At 41.2% G+C, this 18,563-nt stretch overlaps 1 pseudogene across 1 annotated transcript; it reads left to right on the forward strand.

Moving 5' to 3' along the window:
* Positions 1-10,501: 10,501 nt before the first annotated feature.
* Positions 10,502-11,405, forward strand: LOC307198172 (olfactory receptor 10J1-like; annotated as a pseudogene). Its single transcript has one exon. The product of its transcript is annotated as an olfactory receptor 10J1-like (transcript).
* The last annotated feature ends 7,158 nt before the right edge of the window (positions 11,406-18,563 follow it).

Raw genomic sequence — 18,563 nt, forward strand, 5'->3', positions numbered from 1 at the left:
AATATCAGGGTTTCCTTTCCTTCCTCATGGGTTTAGACTCCATTACATTTCTAATTTCAGAGATAAATATTTAAACAGAGCTACCAGAAAAACTGTGAAGAATGGACATTGACTAATAAGGCCCAAGATTTAATGATTATTTTAAGGTCTTGCTAAGACCTGCTGCCCAGCTTTAAGCCTTCCTTTAGCTGCTCCGTAAAGGATTTTAAACAGTTCAAATGAGGCTATGCACTGGCCATTCCCAAGCAGTGATAAATATACTACATATCTATTTCTTAGCTGTAAGTCTCTGGATCTCAATGGCTTATGAGCCTAAGTATTTGCAGTTGCTCTTGGGTAAATGTTTGAGGGCCTTGAAAGAGACTATGTGGAACTGAACCAAATGCCTAGCAACTATTTCATGCTTATCAGTCTCTCTCAGTTTACTTAGCTTATCAAAGACACCACAATAAATTGCCTTGCTTTCAAGTATTCATTTCTCAGTACACTGGTTTTTAGGAAAGGAACCTTCCCTACTTTTGGGGTCTCTAAGAGAAAGGCATAAACTGGGTACCAGAACTAGGGATTACTGAAGAGCCCAAGTCCCAGTGGAACCTGGTATATTTGATATGATTCTCCTTCAACCTTTGGAAAGGCCCATCTTGGGTTTGCATTATGAAAGGCAGACAAGGCTGGGCCTGCTCAATGCCTAAATGCTGGGAAAGAGAAAGAGGGCAGGTGCAGGAAGGACTCCAATGTGGGTCTTCCTTCTCATCTTCCTCAAGGAGAAGGTTCTCAGCTTTTCCTATGCAATACGCAGTGATGCCTTGGAGTCTGCTGGGCAAAATCTGCAGGACTGGTATATAGTACAGATGCCATGTCCCCATTCTGCTATATTCCACGTACCTTCCATGTGAGAATCACACAATGAGTATTTGTTGAAGGAATCAGTGAATGAATGAGTCACAGTTCCCAGAACATTCAAATTGGAAGGGACCTCAGAGACAGATCCTTCGGCCCTTAGGGTACAGAGGCCCTAGTGTGTGAGTGGCTTGTCTAGTGAAGCTGCACCTTTAAACATGGTTGGGTTCCACAAGGTTGTAGACACTTTCTACAATGATGGTCATGAGGCAAGAGCTCCTATTCATCCTCCATCCACTGAGCAGAGCAGGACCATGTCCTGATGAAACAGCTTTGTTCCTGTGGAAACCCTAGATCATCTATGTAGGGGAGCAAAACTTGCCACCCCAAAATGTCTCTTTGGCATGTAGATTATTTTGAGCTGAAACAATTAAGTCCCAAAAGACTCAGGAAGAACCTTTGACTTTCCCCCTAACTGACTAAAAGAACACAGATGGAGGACTTGTTCCAGGAAAGGAGCCATCACCATAGATAACTATAATATGAAGTAGGTGTGGTAGACAGTGAGGAACCTAGGAAAGTCTGTTTATTAAAATTCCTTTCTGTGTCCCATTGTCTTTGCAGGCCCAGCAAACATTTATTTACTAAACTTTTGCTTTTCTCTCTGCATGTGAATTGCCTTTCTCCCCTTTGAATCCCCAAATCACTACCGGCAACATCCTCTTCTGTTAGTTGAAGATGGTGTTTAAAGTGAGGTCTTTGGACACTTTGGAAAGTTACTCAGTTTTCCTGGCCCTCTCCCATGTACACGTCATTAAACTTTTGTTTGATTTTCTCATGTTAATCTGTCTCATGTCAATTTAATTCTTAGACCAGCCAGAAGAACCTGAAAGGGCAGAGGAAAATTTCTTTCTCTCTGACACCTACATACTACCTATGTGAGTAGGTTGATGAGCCCCTTTTCTAATGAGATCCCCAGACATCGTGGTGTTTGGATCTTGCTACTGTTGCCTTGGGTACAGTCACTGTGGCTTTGGGGAGAGGGACCCCAGAGTCCTGGGGCACAGGAGAATGGTTCTCTCTGACAGACTGCAATCCAAATTAAAGGAACAGGGCTTTGGGGAGGCATAGGAGAATGCAGTGTTGCTTTCTGTCTGTTTGTTACTCCCAGATCTGGCCAGTCAGAGAGAGAAATTAACTAACAGACCTTGGTGGGCTCTAAGTTTTTCTTCTAGCCCTCCCTTCCAGAAGATTCTCTGGGAGCCGTGTCTGCCGCACACAGCGGGAGTCCTGGCAGTCCTGGTTCTACACTCTCAAGACTTTGCTCTCCTGAAGACTGAGAGAGCCTCAGCCCTGCCTGGTGAGATGTAAGTCACATTTTATGACTCAATGAAGCATGATTCTTGTCTGACTTGATGTGGCTTATGACCCTTGCCTCATGGAATATCACCTTTTCTTTTTCTTTTCTTTCCTAGGAATATTGCCAAGTAGAAAGATGAATGTATGGCTGTGTCACAAAACTTGGGGAATAAAAAGCATTATATAAATACTGAAAAATCGCTCAGGAAGTGATATCTGAGCATTAGTCTTAGAAAATCTCAGGCAGAACTTTCAAAGGGCTTAATTGGTGAATTTAGCTCAAAATATATTCTTTGCACTGAATGAGCCAGAGGGATTGGGGACATGCAGTCCCATCCCCACACCGTCTATCACACTCCTGGCTGGTGGGGCCTGGAGAAGAGAAATGGAACATCTGAATCTGGTTGAGTGAACCTAATTTTCCCCCTCTGTACTAGAAAAAGTATATCCCCTGAACACAGAAGTGCCCACCTTACTGCCCCAGATATCAAGCAGAGGGCAGAAAGGTGAGTGTCAGTAAACAGCCGGCTGGCTGGCTGAAATATTGTGTTCGTGAGTGTAGGAGTTCAAGGCAGGGATCCTGCACAAAGGCACGCTTGCAGAATTGCTGCACTGGGAGTGGCTTTTCCATTCCAACCCACATGCAGATCCTCCTCCTTGTCCTTGGGATTCTCTCCTCTGCTTGAATATTGTGTTTCATTCCCCCGCTACTTCCTTCTCCTCACATCTCCAAAAGACAGAAAAGCATCCTCTAATCTGCAAGCTGCCCCACAGTGTTAGCTAGATGGAGACCAGCCACCTTCTAGTCTTGACATCAGGCCTGGGGGAGGAGAAGTGAAGATAAAACAATGACCAGCAACACTCATATTTTGAAATCTATGCTCATCTTTATCAACAGTTACCACTCATTGATGGCACGCTCTATACCAGGCCCTCTGCTAAATGCCTTACTGGCATCTTCCCATGCAACCCTTCCCATGCATCAGTCCCCTGAGGTAGACATTAGTACTGTCTTCATCTTACGGGTGAAGAAACCGAAGCCTAAACAGAGGAGGAGATATTTGTAAGGTCACATGTGAAGTAAGAAGAGCTGGGGTTTGAAACCAGACCACCTCTACCCCCATCCCCACACATTTGAGAATCTAGAGTCGGAGAGGAGGTAGAAAGTGAGGCCTGGGCTTTCCAATCAACAGAGATTGGAGAAATTAATGACAAGACCCATCCAGGAACATGAGAGAGAGAGAGAGAATAAAGGTATATGTGCTTTGGGGGTGGGCTTAACATACAAGTAGAACCCAGAGTTATGCATAGTGGGGATGGGGAGGACAGATGAAGGGAGGGAAGCAGAAATGTAATGTACTGTTTGCCTATTATGTATCAAGAGCTGTGCTTGGCTATTTACATACAGTAACTCATATAATCTCCATAGGAACACTATGAGTAGATATTATCCTCTCTATATTATAGATGAGCCAATGGAGACAAATGAAGTGAGAAAAAAATTAAGCTTCCCTCCACTTACACTGGGGTTAAAGCCAGAGATTTTTATAAACTTTAATATTTTGTTGTTTTTATCACTGCTTTCTTACGGTTACTGGTAATTCAAACCCTTAATAAGTTTCAGTCTCTTTATTGTTTACAGACTAGAAAATAGAAGCAGAAACGACATTTCACACAGAAGGAGGGAGACTCAGGTATTAGAACAAGTGGTATTTGGAGAACATAGGAAGGAAGCAGGGCTGAAAAGAAAGAGCTGGTTCTGGATCATAGAATGTCCTGGGTCCACACACTAGAATCTCCTCAACTAAAAAAATAATAATTAATTAAAAAAAGAAAAGGTGGGACTTCCCTGGTGGTGCAGGGGGTGTGGGTTCAATCCCTGCTCAGGGAGCTAAGATCCCACATGCTTTGCAGCCAAAAAAACAAAACATAAAACAGAAGCAATACTGTAACAAATTCAATAAAGACTTTAAAAATGGTCCACATCAAAAAAAAAAAAATCTAAAGAAAAAAAGGAAAAAGAAAAGGTGGTATCTCCTCTCACAGCCTATTCTAGACATTAGCTATCTTGAATTTAATTTGAACCATGAGACACCTATATCTATCACTCAGGCTCCACTCCCCGAGTGTCCTCTCTGCATCTGTTGCACTTAGAATGGTACCAGATACATAGTAGCTGCTCAATAATTATTAAAACAAAGAAGAAAGGAAGGAAAGAATAAATGAAGACTCTATGGGCAGCTAAAACACAATTAGCATCAGCAGAGAGTTCTTCTCCCTCTTTTCTTTTTATTATTTCATTACTTCCAGGTTGTTTGTCCTCCTTGGTGATGTTCCCTTTTGGTACATGTATTGACTACTTCCTGGATAGCAGGCATGAATTTAAGCACTTTACTCATTTAATCCTCACTGTAAGTCTATGAGGTAAGTATTTTATTAAACTTACTTTACAGATGAGAAAGCTGAGACCTGAAAAGATTAAGTAAATTCCTCAAGGTCATACAGCTAGTACGTGGCAAAATCAAGATTTAAAACAGGCAATTCACCCCAGGGTCTGCAGCTGCATTATAAACTAATGATGATTATATGAACCAGATTTCTCCTTTATATTAATTAAAGACTAGGAGAAAAAGGAGTTCTATACACTGCAAATTTACACATATCTCAAATCCTATTTGAATGTCATTGGGTCTTGGAAATTAGTCTGGAAGTTCAGAAATTATGTAGTGTAATATGTTTTCTTCTCAAATATCTTAGTGCATCCTTTCTCCACTCAGCACAGCTCCAAAGATAAAAGGAAATCTACAGTGGGCCAAAGGCCACTGGAAAATGTTAGGGCTCAGGACCACTAGAACATTAACCTCTGTACCCATCCTCCTACCCACATTTATTATTGTCCCTGACCCCCTTCAAAGCATTGACAGCCTGAAATAGGAGATGCTTAAGCAGTGCGATATTGTAGATGGAGCACAGGCTTTGGGGCCAGAGTAGCATGTGTTCCTATCCTAGGTCCACCATTATAAGCATGTGTCCTAAGGATGGTCACTTAACCTCCCTGGCCTTTGTGTCCTATCTGCACAGTGATGCTGACAATATCAACCTCCCAAGGTTATTGTGAGGAGTCAAAACTGTTACGGACATGATGTCTCCTGGCAGCAGGAAGCAGGATAGCTGTTAGCTCCACCACTCTGTCCCCCACATTGTTTTCTATCTCACTCCAAGGTGACAGTTATAACAGCAGTTTTAACAAGTTCTCATTCATAGAATGAGTTCCCTCTTCCCAGGAGGCCCTGACTTTGAAAATGGGCTTCTCCTATAGTCTTTGATCCCACATTCCAGTAAAAGGAACCTAACTATTCTCCAGGGTCTTCCAGAATGACTTCCTGGACACATTTGCCATGTGTCAATAAACTTTCAGCTGCCTCTCTGCATTCCTACCCCAGATTCCCTTCACCTATGCCCTACCCACTTATTGGTCTAACCAACTACTCAGACCATCATTCCCACTTCTCTCCTTGTTGCCTCAGAGACACTGCAGTGAGTTCCAGGATTCATGTGTGCATCAGCTTTCATATGCAGGGTGTATAAATACTTACAAAGACATGTGCAGCTATTTTTGAATGTATCATAATTCATTTGAAAGCATGAATTACTAAATTCGTAGTTCTCTTTTCAGGATTTTTTTTTCTATCAATTGGAACAAATAGTACAACTATTATTATCCACCATCATCAAGCTGGAGAGTCATGAAATATTTTGAAATTAAAAAAGGAGTTTTCACATCCAAAAAATTTGGAGACCCCAGTTCCAGGTGACAGGGATAGTATTAGAGTAGATATAACTTCAGTGCTATGGATTGAATTGTGTGTCCACCCATGCCCCGCCCCCCCACAACCTGCACAACTCGTATGTTGAAGCCCTAAACTCTAATGTGATGGTATTTGGGGATGGAAACTGGGAAGTAATTAGGTTTAGATGAGGTCATGAGGGTGGGGTCCTCCTGATAGGATTAGAGCCCTTTAACAAGAGATGTCAGAGGTCTCTCTCTCTCTCTCTCTCTCTCCCCCCAACCCCACCATAAGAGGACACAGAAAAATGGCAGCCATCTGCAATCCAGAGAGAAAACTCTCACCAGGAACCAAATCTTCCAGCACCTTGATCTTGGATTCCCAGCCTCCAGAAATGAGAGATAATGTCTGCCATTTAAGCTACACAGTCTATGATATTTTGTTATAGCGGCCAAAGCTGACCAAGACATTCAGGAACAATGCTGGCCTCAGTTAACCCTGTTGTGAGTCCTATTCATGGCTCTGGAAGAGTCCCATTGACGATCCTAAAGGAGGGTTAGACCTGGGATCCTAAACTACTGTGAATGCCATGAATGAACTAGAATAAATGGTCCCCAAATAAAGCAGTGTATAGCAGGTTCTCTTGGCTGTTTCACCAGCTTTGTTTCTATAGTCACTTCACATGTTCATTTCCATCTAGTACCAAATTTCAATAGACTTACTGTTGGTGGAGTAATAAATTCCTCATAATTTCTCATCTGTAAAATGAAAATAGTACCACTGACTTCATAGGGTCATTTGGAGGATTAAGTGAGACAAAAACTTGTGAAAGTGTTCAATAAATATTGGTTGACTCTGGAGCTAAAAACCTCTTTTTCCCCTGGCAGCACATTTTTATACCATCTACCCACTGCCCCATTTCCAAAATCTTCTTAATTTGTCCCAAAGCAATGGCATCATAAAGCACTGAGCTATTTTGCCCAACTCCACTCCTTTCCTATTGAGATCCCCTAGTCACCAATCATATCTAATGATGGAACATTAATATATAGATCATTTGTTTGATTTATCTGTTATAACAGGAAGCTATGCATATTTGTGAATAATCGGGGGAGTTGGCATGAATGAACCTGATGGGAGTAGTTTATGAAATGATTGGTTCTTTCATCTCCCTTGATCTACACATTGATTTAGTTACAAGCCCCATTGATTCACCTCATATGTCTGTCCCATTTGTCCCTCTTATATGGGCCACTGTCACCCTCTCTAGATCAATCCCAATTATTTCTGGTCTGACTGTTGTGTCAGCAACCACCCTGCCTCTTCTCACCAACCTCAAATCCATCTTCTACTGCTACCAGATCAATCTATCAAATTCCAGGGTTGAGTAACTTTTTTACCAGCATGGAAGAAAAATCACCAGATAAACAAGAAGAGGGTGGAGGGCAGCTAGTAGTGAGGGCTGCTGGTCCTTTAGAGGTTAGTTGCTAAGGGACTGTGAAGCCCATTAACAGGAGGGATAAGTGAAATCATTTGAGAGGCCCTTAAAAATGATAGTGTCTAAATATTCTAAAACATTTGGTAACTTGGTCTCATTTACCTACTCCATTTTTTCTGTAATCAACCTGAGTCTAGTCAAGGACCATCTCTTTCCTGTCCCACTTACTCGTGGCATTTATTTCAGTTTATTTAAGTTGTTTACCACCTGTAACCAAACAGTGAGCTCCTCAAAGGTTGATGAAGCATCTCATTCATTTCTGTATTCCCAGCAACGAGCACAGGGCCTGACTTATGCTTAGTGCTCGGAGAATGAATGGGCGCAGATAAGCACCACATGTTAAAGGAAGAAAATGCTACAGAAGCAATAAAGTAACGCATGGAAAGTCTTCAGCGGAAAGTAAATTCTGAAGCTGGGTCTTGACAGACTAGTAGAAGTTTGCCAAATGGAGAAGAGGAGGTAATTTTGAGTAAAGAGCACAGTGTTCAGAGGCTCACCTCTGTTTTCTAACCCCCAAGAGAGGATGCTTGGATCTAAAGACAGTGTCCTTCCAATTCTGAACGTCACAGGGGCAGAAAGACAGGCAGCGTGAACTGCCCTCTGCAGAACCATGACCATATTTGACTACTTTAATTCCAAAGAGAGAACCAGATTCCTAAACTGTCTGTAAGAGATCCTGCCTGTAGGAAAAAGGGCCTAAACTTCCTGAGATCCAAGATGATGTGGTTCCAAGCTTGAGCTGCTGAGATGTGTAAACTATGGATTTCCAAGGCACATATGCAAAAAACCCCACAATGTGCTTATTCATTATTTTATTATTAACCCCACACTCCAACCAACTGAGCTAACTGCTCAGCCACAATGCGTTTATTCAAACAAGTATAGGGAACTAAATAAACCAGCTTCCTCTAACGCTGATTCTACGTGAAGCAAAAACTTCCCCCAGGCTCCCCAAATGCCAACCCTGGGACTGGGTAAATGAGCACTACACATAATGAGTTCCCCAGGTACCTGCTGTCTGTATCCTCCAAGCCCTCAGGATGGCTCTCAGGATGTCTGTCTACAGGGAGTCACCTCCAGGAGCCCCACTGGCTGCTCCTGGGGGAGCTCCTTCTCTGACTCTGAAGACTTCTCCACACAGAAGGGCTGTCAAGGAGGCCTGCAGCTCCCAAGCCTAACCACATTCCCACTAGAGTGTATTTATCTGCTGCCCCTTCAGCCTCAGCCCGTCATAGGCCCTTTTGGTTACCTCGCTCTTCCCTCCCTGGCCTGCATGCTGTGGCCAAGGGAGCACAACACTTTCATCTTCACTCCTCGGCCTCCTCCAGCCCAGCTCTCCTGTTGTGCCTCAGCACTACGCAGTCACAGGTAACTGTTCTTTAGAAAAGGAGCTGAAATGGGGCTTATTGCTCCTGGACTGACTTTAACTTATTGTAGTATAACAGCTCGTCACAGCTGGAGTAGGTCTTCATAAGGTTGTGTTTGCTCTTCCTACCTTTGATTTTCTTGGAAGAATTACAGGCTTCCCAGGGTGGAGGATACTAACCAGGTTATAGCAGCCATTCTTCTACCTCAAGACAGACTTCAACCAGATCAGACAACACTCTAGCCCAGAGTTTCTCAGCAGTAGCCCTGCTGGTATTTGGAATAGGACAGTTCATCCTGGGGCGGGATCGTCACATGTATTGCAGGACATTTAGCACCATTAATGGCTAGCAGCACCCATGGCCATCACTAGAACAATTAAAAGCTCTAACAGACATTTTTTTATTTCACAGTAGAGGTGCCATACCACCCATGGCTGGACCGCTGCCTAGTTTATGCCCAGAGGCCTCCCAAAAGATAAACGTCTTTAGCCACATATTTTAGTGTCAAATTATTTTTCCTATTGGGAAATATATTCTGTTGCAGCTTTACTCTTTTTTTTTTTAGCATTCTTCATGTAAATGATTAACAGCTGGTTGCCAACTTCTCTTAAATAATTTTTTATAAACTTGAAGGAGGTCTCCATGCCTGCTAAGCTTCCTCACTGATGTGATTTACTTTATGCAAAAAGCCTTTTTCTGAATATGCATAAGGAAATCAAAATATAATTTAAATATACCCTACAGGAGCTTACTGTCTAAAGGGACCAAAATGTGAAATATTACATGAATTGGACTGAGAGCTATCCTTCAACAAAATGATATATCTTTATTGTAACTCTGTTCTTTATATTTAGGGTCTGCTTTTGCTTTAGATGAGGGACACCTGAATTTGCTGCATCTTCCCTGGTATAATTGTTTACCTCTGCAGAGTAGGTGTATGCCTACTCACAAAGTTGAGTAAGGCTGTAAATCTGCCTTCTAGTTTAGGGAAGATGAAGATGTAGCATAGTTTACAATATACATGAGTGAGTGCTGTGAAGTGTCAGCTGACTTCCATCATTCAGACAGCAATGGAGAGAGGATGGTGCTTGGTTAAGATTCACCTTCTCCTTCTTGAAAACAAGGTGAACATTTCTGAGTCTGCTTTGCTTCTGCTTCTTAAAGGATGTGCAAGGGGGTGATGCATAGTTTTGAAATAAAAGAAGTCTCCAGTCAATCCCTAAACAAACTGTTTTCAAGCATCAAATGAAAATTTCAGAATACAATATGCATTGATGGAGGGGAAGACATGCATTAGTCTTTGAAGAATGGGGACGATTTAAATAAGAGCAGGAAAAGAGGAAGGGCATTCCAGATGACAAGGAGGAAGAGTAGGTGAAGTGGGAATGTACATGGTTATACAGTGGGGGTGGGGGGAGGAAAATTAGATGATTCTATCATGCATAGGAAATTGTAATAGATGGCCACAGAACAAGAATATTTTAAGCAAAGTTAAGTAAATCCAAAGATCAACTTCAATCCACTGGGAAATGTATCCCCAGGTTTACAGCTGAGAATGAAGTTCAATCAATTTCAGAAATGTGATTAAACTGCTTTACTAAAATTATGCAACTTTTATTCTTCTACTTTTCCAATTTAGTGACCACCCAATGAAGAGGGAGAACCACACTCTCACCACTGAGTTTGATTTGCAAGGTTTCTCCAGCTTCCACGAGCACCAGCTCACTCTTTTTGTGGTATTTCTTACACTGTACATCTTAACGCTAGCAGGTAATATAATCATTGTGACCATTATCCGTATTGATCATCATCTCCACACCCCCATGTACTTCTTCCTCAGCATGCTGTCCACTTCAGAGACTATATATACATTGGTCATTCTCCCAAGGATGCTATCCAGCCTCGTGGGTATAAGCTGGTCTATCTCACTGGTGGTTGTGCCACACAGATGTTCTTTTTTGTAACCTTTGGGATCACTAACAGCTTCCTGCTCACAGCAATGGGATATGACTGATACGTGGCTATCTTCAACCCCCTGAGATACATAGTCATTATGAACAAGAGGGTGTGCAACCAGCTGGTGTGGAGGGCCTGCAGCATTGGGCTGATTGTGGCTATGACACAGGTGACACCTGTATTTAGGTTACTTTTCTGTGCAACAAAGGTGGCCCACTTCTTCTGTGACATCTGACCTGTGATGAAGCTATCCTGCATCGACACGACTGTCAATGAGATTCTGACTTTGATCATCAGTGTTTTGGTGCTCGTTGTGCCTATGGGTCTGCTCTTCATCTCTTAAATCCACATTATCTCTACAATCCTCAAGATCGCCTCAGCCGAGGGCAGAAAGAAGGCCTTTGCTACCTGCACCTCCCACCTCACTGTGGTCATGGTCCACTATGGCTGTGCCTCCATTGCCTACCCCAAGCCCAAGTCAGAGACACCAAGGATCAGGGTCAGCTAATCTCAGTGACCTCCACTGTGATCACCTCCCTGCTGAACCCTGTGGTGTACACCCCAAGAAGCAAAGAGGTCAAGGATGCTCTGCTCTGAGCCATTGGAAGGAAGCTTTCCTGACAATTTGGGAATTGTGCTTCTGAGGCTCTTAGCATCCATTCTAAGCAGAACTATGAGGAGAAGAGCCCCATGTACTTGGCTCCCAGAGACCTGGCCCATAAGGAGGAGGAGAAGAGAGGAACAGAAACAGCATCTAACCGGGAGTCTGAAAGCTTTAAATATAGCCCCTGGACAAAGTGCTGGCCCTGTTTTTGTGGATAATTAGGTAAACAAGGACAGGATATGCCTGAAGAAGAGGTCGAGGAGTAATGTGGACCAAGGATTTTTCATTGGCCTTTTGGTTTTCTTGTGGCTCTCCACTTAATGAAGACAACAGGGAGTCCCTTAGAAAAAACAGAATCAGGACACACATTCTTCCCTACAATCCCTTCCCTACAATCCCTTCCTTCCTACTTAAGAGCATGAGAATTGCTCAACTTGGAGTCTCTGTTGCAATCTGCTTGTACATGACATATCAAGTCATAAATCACTGTGTGGACAGGAAAAGTGGCCTCAGAATGAGATAGCCCAGGGGAAACAGATTTCCTCTCCCAGCTGCTTTAATTTATCCCAGTTTCTAGCAAAACTGTTTATTAAAGATGGTGACCACAGACAGTTTAATTAGAGATCCTAGCAATTCTAAATCTTGTCAGCCATATTAATAGCCATTTGAGGGCACATTCCAAGATCCTCCTGGGTCAGTTCAGCTGCTGTTAATTCAGAAAGCATGTAATGGGTAATAGGAATGAACCAGGCTGTGGGCTAGATCCTGGGGAAGGAAAGATGAAAAGAAACCTAATGCCTGGCTTCAAAAAACTCAACTCTAGTGGCAAAGACAATTTTTTTTTTTTTTTTTGCAGTACGCGGTCCTCTCACTGTTGTGGCCTCTCCCATTGTGGAGCACAGGCTCTGGGCGCGCAGGCTCAGCGGCCAAGGCTCACGGGCCCAGCCGCTCCGCGGCATGTGGGATCTTCCTGGACCAGGGCACGAACCCGTGTCCCCTGCATCGGCAGGCAGACTCTTAACCACTGAGCCACCAGGGGAGCCCCACAAACATTTAAAGATATAGTTTCAATTCTTTATGTCAAGTGATATATACAAACGATCGAAGGGGAATGGGAGGGAGGGAGAGAAAGAAAGAGAAACTCTGTTGGAGATGCCAGGGAAGTCTTCAGAGAGGAGGTGATCTGTAATCTGGACTGGTTTTTAAACACTTACAGGAGACTTTCTGATGGGCAAATTGTTGAAGGAGAAGAATTCCAAAACAAAGAAATAATATTTCACATGTATGAAAGTTAAGAGAAATGTTCAGGAAATGGAATGTGACTTGGCATGCTGACTCCAGGGTACAAGAAAGGAAATGAAGGGAGATAAGACCAGAAGGTTGGCTGGAGTCAGATTGTAAAGGTCTTGTTTGCTGAACTAAGGAATTTGGCTTTAATTTTTAAACAATGGGAATCATCTAAGACTCAGGAAAACTCGGATTCAGTTTATGAGGCACCTATGTGAATTTTTGGCATCCTTATTGTCCTTACCTAGACCCACTGAGACATCTAAGAAGTTGTATGAATCTATAGACTCTAAGCTGAGAAAATCATGGGGGCAAAGAGAGTGAGACTAGAGTATTTAGAGGTCATACACAGAAATAATTATGCACTTATGATGAAGCTGAATCAGGCAATCACAGAGAGCAGGGGAGCAGAGGCTGATCAAGGAGTTTCACGTAGATTTGGGGTTTGGGATCCAAGTGAGCACCCAGTGAACAAGAACAAGGAACTAGCTGTCAAGTCAGTGACTAGGCTAGACCTCAGACTTGGGGTCACGATAGCTCCAGGACACAACTTCCACTAGAATTAAAGGGTGGGCTCAAAACTCAGAAAAGCCTTCAAAAGTAGATACAGAGACCCAAATAGCACATGTATCTGCTCTCCAGACCATAACAGAACTACCATGCCCTCTCTCAGGGTCTATAGAGGCAATGGTAAAAATCAAACTATACCTAAAATTCCCTAAGAATATAAGGTGGCTGAAAGAAATTAAGAGAAGTTGTTAACTGGCAAATAAAAGAAATGAATAATTAAAAGCAAAGTATTGCAGGCAAAGTGTTTGACAGTCATTCAGTAAACATACATAGAATCTTTACTATATGCCAGATACTGGGCTAGACATGGAAAATATCAAAATAATTCTGCACTAATCCTTGAATAAAGGAGCTCCCAGTCTAGCAGGGGACATGGGCTTATGCAGAACTCACCATAATACAATGTGATAGAGAAATGGACAAAATGTGCTTAATATTTATGACAAAGACATAAGCCTTGGGATATTTTTTTGTGATCTATATAAAGCTAATCTCATCAAGCCAGAAAGGGCCCTGCATACTGAGGTTCAGTGAAATAAATGTTTGTTACCTGGGCAATAAGGCTGTCTTGATCTAAGTATGGGGCCATCTCCTAAGGCCGAGGGCTATGTGGCTGTGGATGGCATCATGCAGAGTAACTTATCACTATGGACTTCTAGAACATTTATTACCCAGGTTTTCCAGAAAACTTGTTTGAATGGAATAGCTTCACAGTCACACACCATAGAATCATATGTTTTCAATAGCCCTTGTCACACCCCATCAAGTTCCCGGCCACAGAACTATATTTGACCTACTAAACAGTTCCAGGCTCTCACTGAATATTTGGCTGGATTAAACAACCCGAGAGGAATCCTCCCTGTTCCCCAGGATTATTTCGGTTACTACTCATGCTCAAGATCATTTTATGGCAAGTAACTCTTCCATAATGTGGTCCTTAACACAAAACACTTTCCCAGACATTATCTCACTAGGTCCTCAGAACAATCCTAGGAAGGAGGCAGGAATAAGGCTCTCAAATCTACAGATAATAAGGTTAAGACAGAAAAGGGGTGAAGGCAGAATTGAACTTGTACCACCTTGCTGGCATTTTCTGTTTACCCAGAGTATATCACTACCCAAGGGCAATTCACAGTATGGATGGTAATGTACCAGAGAAATCAAGCTAAGCAAAATTCAAATTCCCCAGGACCTCAAACTTCCCAAATAAAGCAAAACCTCATCCCTGAACCTTTTTCAAAAGAGAAGAATCCTCTATGGAATAGCCACCTGGGATCCTCATTCTAGCCAATGCAGACCCCCAAAGGAAGAGCATTTCCAGCAGCAGTTCAAGCTGTAGTCTTATTCACATAGAACCAGTTAAGAGTTTAGGGAACATGAGTATCCACTTTCTCCAGTATTAAATCAAATCAGAGAAAAGCATTTGGAACTTCACAAGCAAACCTGGCCCTTACTTAAAGAGGTTAGGTCCAGTACTAAGTGCTGGGAATACAATAGTGAATTATGCTAAATATAATATATGTCATATATAAAATGCATACTATAATATATAAAATATAATATATAACATATATTTGGCAGACTGATGACTGCTAAATGAAAATTTTAAACAGGTAATGAGAGCACAGAAGTAAGAAAACTTTAGTTCTAATTAATGTTTTTGAATCAGAAATACAGGAAGACAAATTCAGGTTCTTGGCCAGTCACCCAGTTCACTTCTCCTTCATCATGTATCACACCCTATTAGCAGTAGAGAGTGAGACTATGTAGTAGAGAGATTTGAAGTCTCTACTGTGGCCAATAGCTCTTTTGCTTGTTAGAAAACCTCCAGCATCTCAAGCTTTAACTTTGGTAAGAAACTCAATTCCAACTCCAAGAAACATAAATATTCTTTATCTCTTTACTTTCCCACCCCTATTGAGCAAATCCTATTTGCTTAGCCAAATCTACTTCTCTTTGGAGGAGAGTTCTCTCTTTGTGAATGCTGGGACCCCATGGTGAACTTTGGTTTGGAGCCCATTTGTACCAGTCACCCACTGCAGCTGCAACATGAGGAACAAGACTTGAAGTCAGTAGACTGATTTCAAGCCCTGGGTCTCTCACTTATTAGCTCTGTATTCTTGGTTGAGTCACTTAAATTTCCTCTCAATTCCACAAGGTCTTGTGAGTGAATCTTTAACCACCATCTCATTCAGGGAAGTGTGGGGAGATGCAAGGCCTTTAGGATGAAAGTAAAAACGAGATGAGATGGAGGGAATGCAGGAGAGAATACTGAAATAGACTGCTGACTCATTTCTCTAGCCTTTCACTTGGTTGTTAACTTGTTTTTTAATTGAAGTACACTTGACATGTTATATCGGCTTCAGGTGTACAACGTAGTGGTTCAACGTTTATATACATTATGAAATAATCTCCACAATAAGTTTAACGACCATCTGTCATCATATAAAGTTATTACGATAGTGTTGACTGTATTCCCTATGCTGTACCTAACATCTCCATGACTTATTTATTGTATGACTGGAAGTTTATACCTCTTAATCCACTTCACCTATTTTGTCCATTCTCCTACCCCCATTCCCCTTGGCAACCACCAAGTTTTGTTTTCTGTAACTATGAATCTGTTTCTGTTTTGTTTGTTTACTTGTTTTGTTTTTTAGATTCCATATATAAGTGAAATAGTAAAGTATTTGTTTTTCTTGGCCTGACTTATTTCACTTAACATAGTACCCTTTATGCCCATTTATGTTGTTGCAAATGGCATATTTCATTTTTTTCATGACTAATATTCAGTGTGTTTGTGTGTGTGCGTGTATCACCTCCTCTTTATACTTTTGTCTGTCAGTGGGCACTTAGGTTGCTTCCATATCTTGGTTATTGTAAAATTATGCTGCAGTAAAAAAAGGGGTGCATATACCTCCTTAAATTAGTGTTCTCATTTTCTTTAGATAGATACCCAGGAGTGGAATTGCCGGATCATATAATAAATGTATCTTTAATTTTTTAAGGACTCTCCATACCATTTTCCATAGTGGATGCAATTTACATTTCCACCAAGTGTATAAGGTTTCCCTTTTCTCAACAACCTCGCCAACACTTATTATATTTACTATCTTTTTTTTAGAGTAGCCATTCTGACAGGTGTGAAGTGATATCTCATTGTGGTTTTGATTTGCATTTCCTGACAACCAGTGTTACTGAGCATCTTTTCATGTGGTCTGTTGGCTATCTGTGTCTCTTCTTTGGAAAAATGTCTATTCAGGTCCTCTATCCATTTTTTAATCAGACTACTTGTTTTTTTGTATTGAGTTGAATGAGTTCTTTGTACATTTTGGATATTAACCCCTTACCAGATATATCATTTGCAAATATTTTTACCCATTCAGTAGGTTGCCTTAATGTTTTGTTTATGGCTTCCATCACTGTGCAAAAGCTTTTTAGTTTGATATAGTCCCATTTGTTTATATTTAATTTTGTTGTTCTTGCCTGAGGAGACAGATCCAAAAATATACTGCTAAGACCAATGTCAAAGGGATTTTACTGCCTATGTTATCTTCTAGGAGTTTTATGGTTTCTGGTCTTATATTTAAATCTGTTATCCATTTTGAGTTTATATTTGTATACAGTATAAGAAAGTGATCCAATTTCATTCTTTTGCATGAAGCTGCCCAGTTTTCCCAGCACCATTATTGAAGAGGTTGCCTTTTTCTCACTTTATATTCTTACCTCATTGGTCATAGATTGACCATATAAGCATTGGTTTATTTCTTGGCTCTCTATTCTGTTCCATTGATCTATGTGTCTGTTTTTATGCCAGTACTACACTATTCTGATTACTATAGCTTTACAGTGTAGTTTGAAATCGAGAAGCATGATACCTCCAGGTTTGTTCTTTTTCAAGATTTTTTTTGACTATTTGCAATCTTTTGTGTTTCCATACAAATTTTAGGATTATTTGTTATACTTCTGTGAAAAATGCTATTGGTATTTTGCTAGGGATTGCATTGAATCTGTAGACTGCTTTTGGTAGTATGGTACTTTTGACAAAATTATTCTTTCAATCCATAAACACATTATATCTTTCCACTTATTTGTACCATCTTCTATTTCTTTCATCAATGTCCTATAGTTTTCAGAGTACAGGTCTTTCACCTCCTTGGTTAAATTTATTCCTAGGTATTTTATTCTTTTCAATGCAATTGTAAATGAGTTTTCTTAATTTCGCTTCCTGATAGTTCAATATTAATGGATAGAAACACAACAGATTTCTGTATATTTGTATACTGCAACTATACTGAATTCATTTATTAGTTCAAATAGCATTTTGGTTCAGTCTTTAGGTTTTTCTATTTATAGTATCATGTCATCTGCAAACAATGACAGTTTTAATTTTTCTTCTCCAATTTAGGTTCCTTTTATTCCTTTTTCTTGTCTGATTGCTGTGGCTAGGACTTCCAATACTATATATATCAAATAAAAGTGGTGAGGTCTTCCCTGGTGGTACAGTGGTTGAGAGTCCGCCTGCTGATGCAGGGGACGCGGGTTCGTGCCCCAGTCCGGGAAGATCCCACATGCCGTGGAGAGGCTGGGCCCATGACCCATGGCCGCTGAGCCTGTGTGTCCAGAGCCTGTGCTCCACAATGGGAGAGGCCACAGCAGTGAGAGGCCCGCGTACCACACACACACACAAAAAAAGTGGTGAGGTAGGTCATCCTTGCTTTGTTTCTGATATTTGAGGAACTGATTTCAGCTTTTCACCATTGAGTGTGATGTTGGCTGTGGGTTTGTCATATATGGCTTTTATTATGTTAAGGTATGTTCTCTCTACATCCACTTTGTTGAGAGTTTTTGTCATAAATGGATGTTGAATTTTGTCAAGTGCTTTTTCTGCACCTCCTGAGATGATCATATTATTTTTGTCCTTTGTTTTGTTAATGTGTTGTATCACATTGATTGATTTATGGATGTTAAGCTATACTTGCATCCCTGAAATGAATCCCACTTGATCATGGTATATGATGCTTTTAATGTATTGTTAAATTAGATTTGCTAATATTGTGTTGAGAATTTTTGCATCTAAGTTCATCAGGGATATTGGCCTGTAGTTTTCCTTTTTTTGATAACTTTGTCTGGTTTTAGAAGTAGGGTAATGCTGGCCTAGTAAAATGAGTTTGAAAGTATTGCTTCCTCTTCAATTTTCTAGAATAATTTGAAAAAGATCAGTATTAACTCTAGAATTTGGTAGAATTCAATTGTGAGGTCATTGGGACCTGGACTTTTGGTTTTTGGGAGTT

The sequence above is a fragment of the Stenella coeruleoalba genome (genome assembly GCF_951394435.1).
Source record: "Stenella coeruleoalba genome assembly, chromosome: 1".
NCBI classification, from domain to species: domain Eukaryota; kingdom Metazoa; phylum Chordata; class Mammalia; order Artiodactyla; family Delphinidae; genus Stenella; species Stenella coeruleoalba.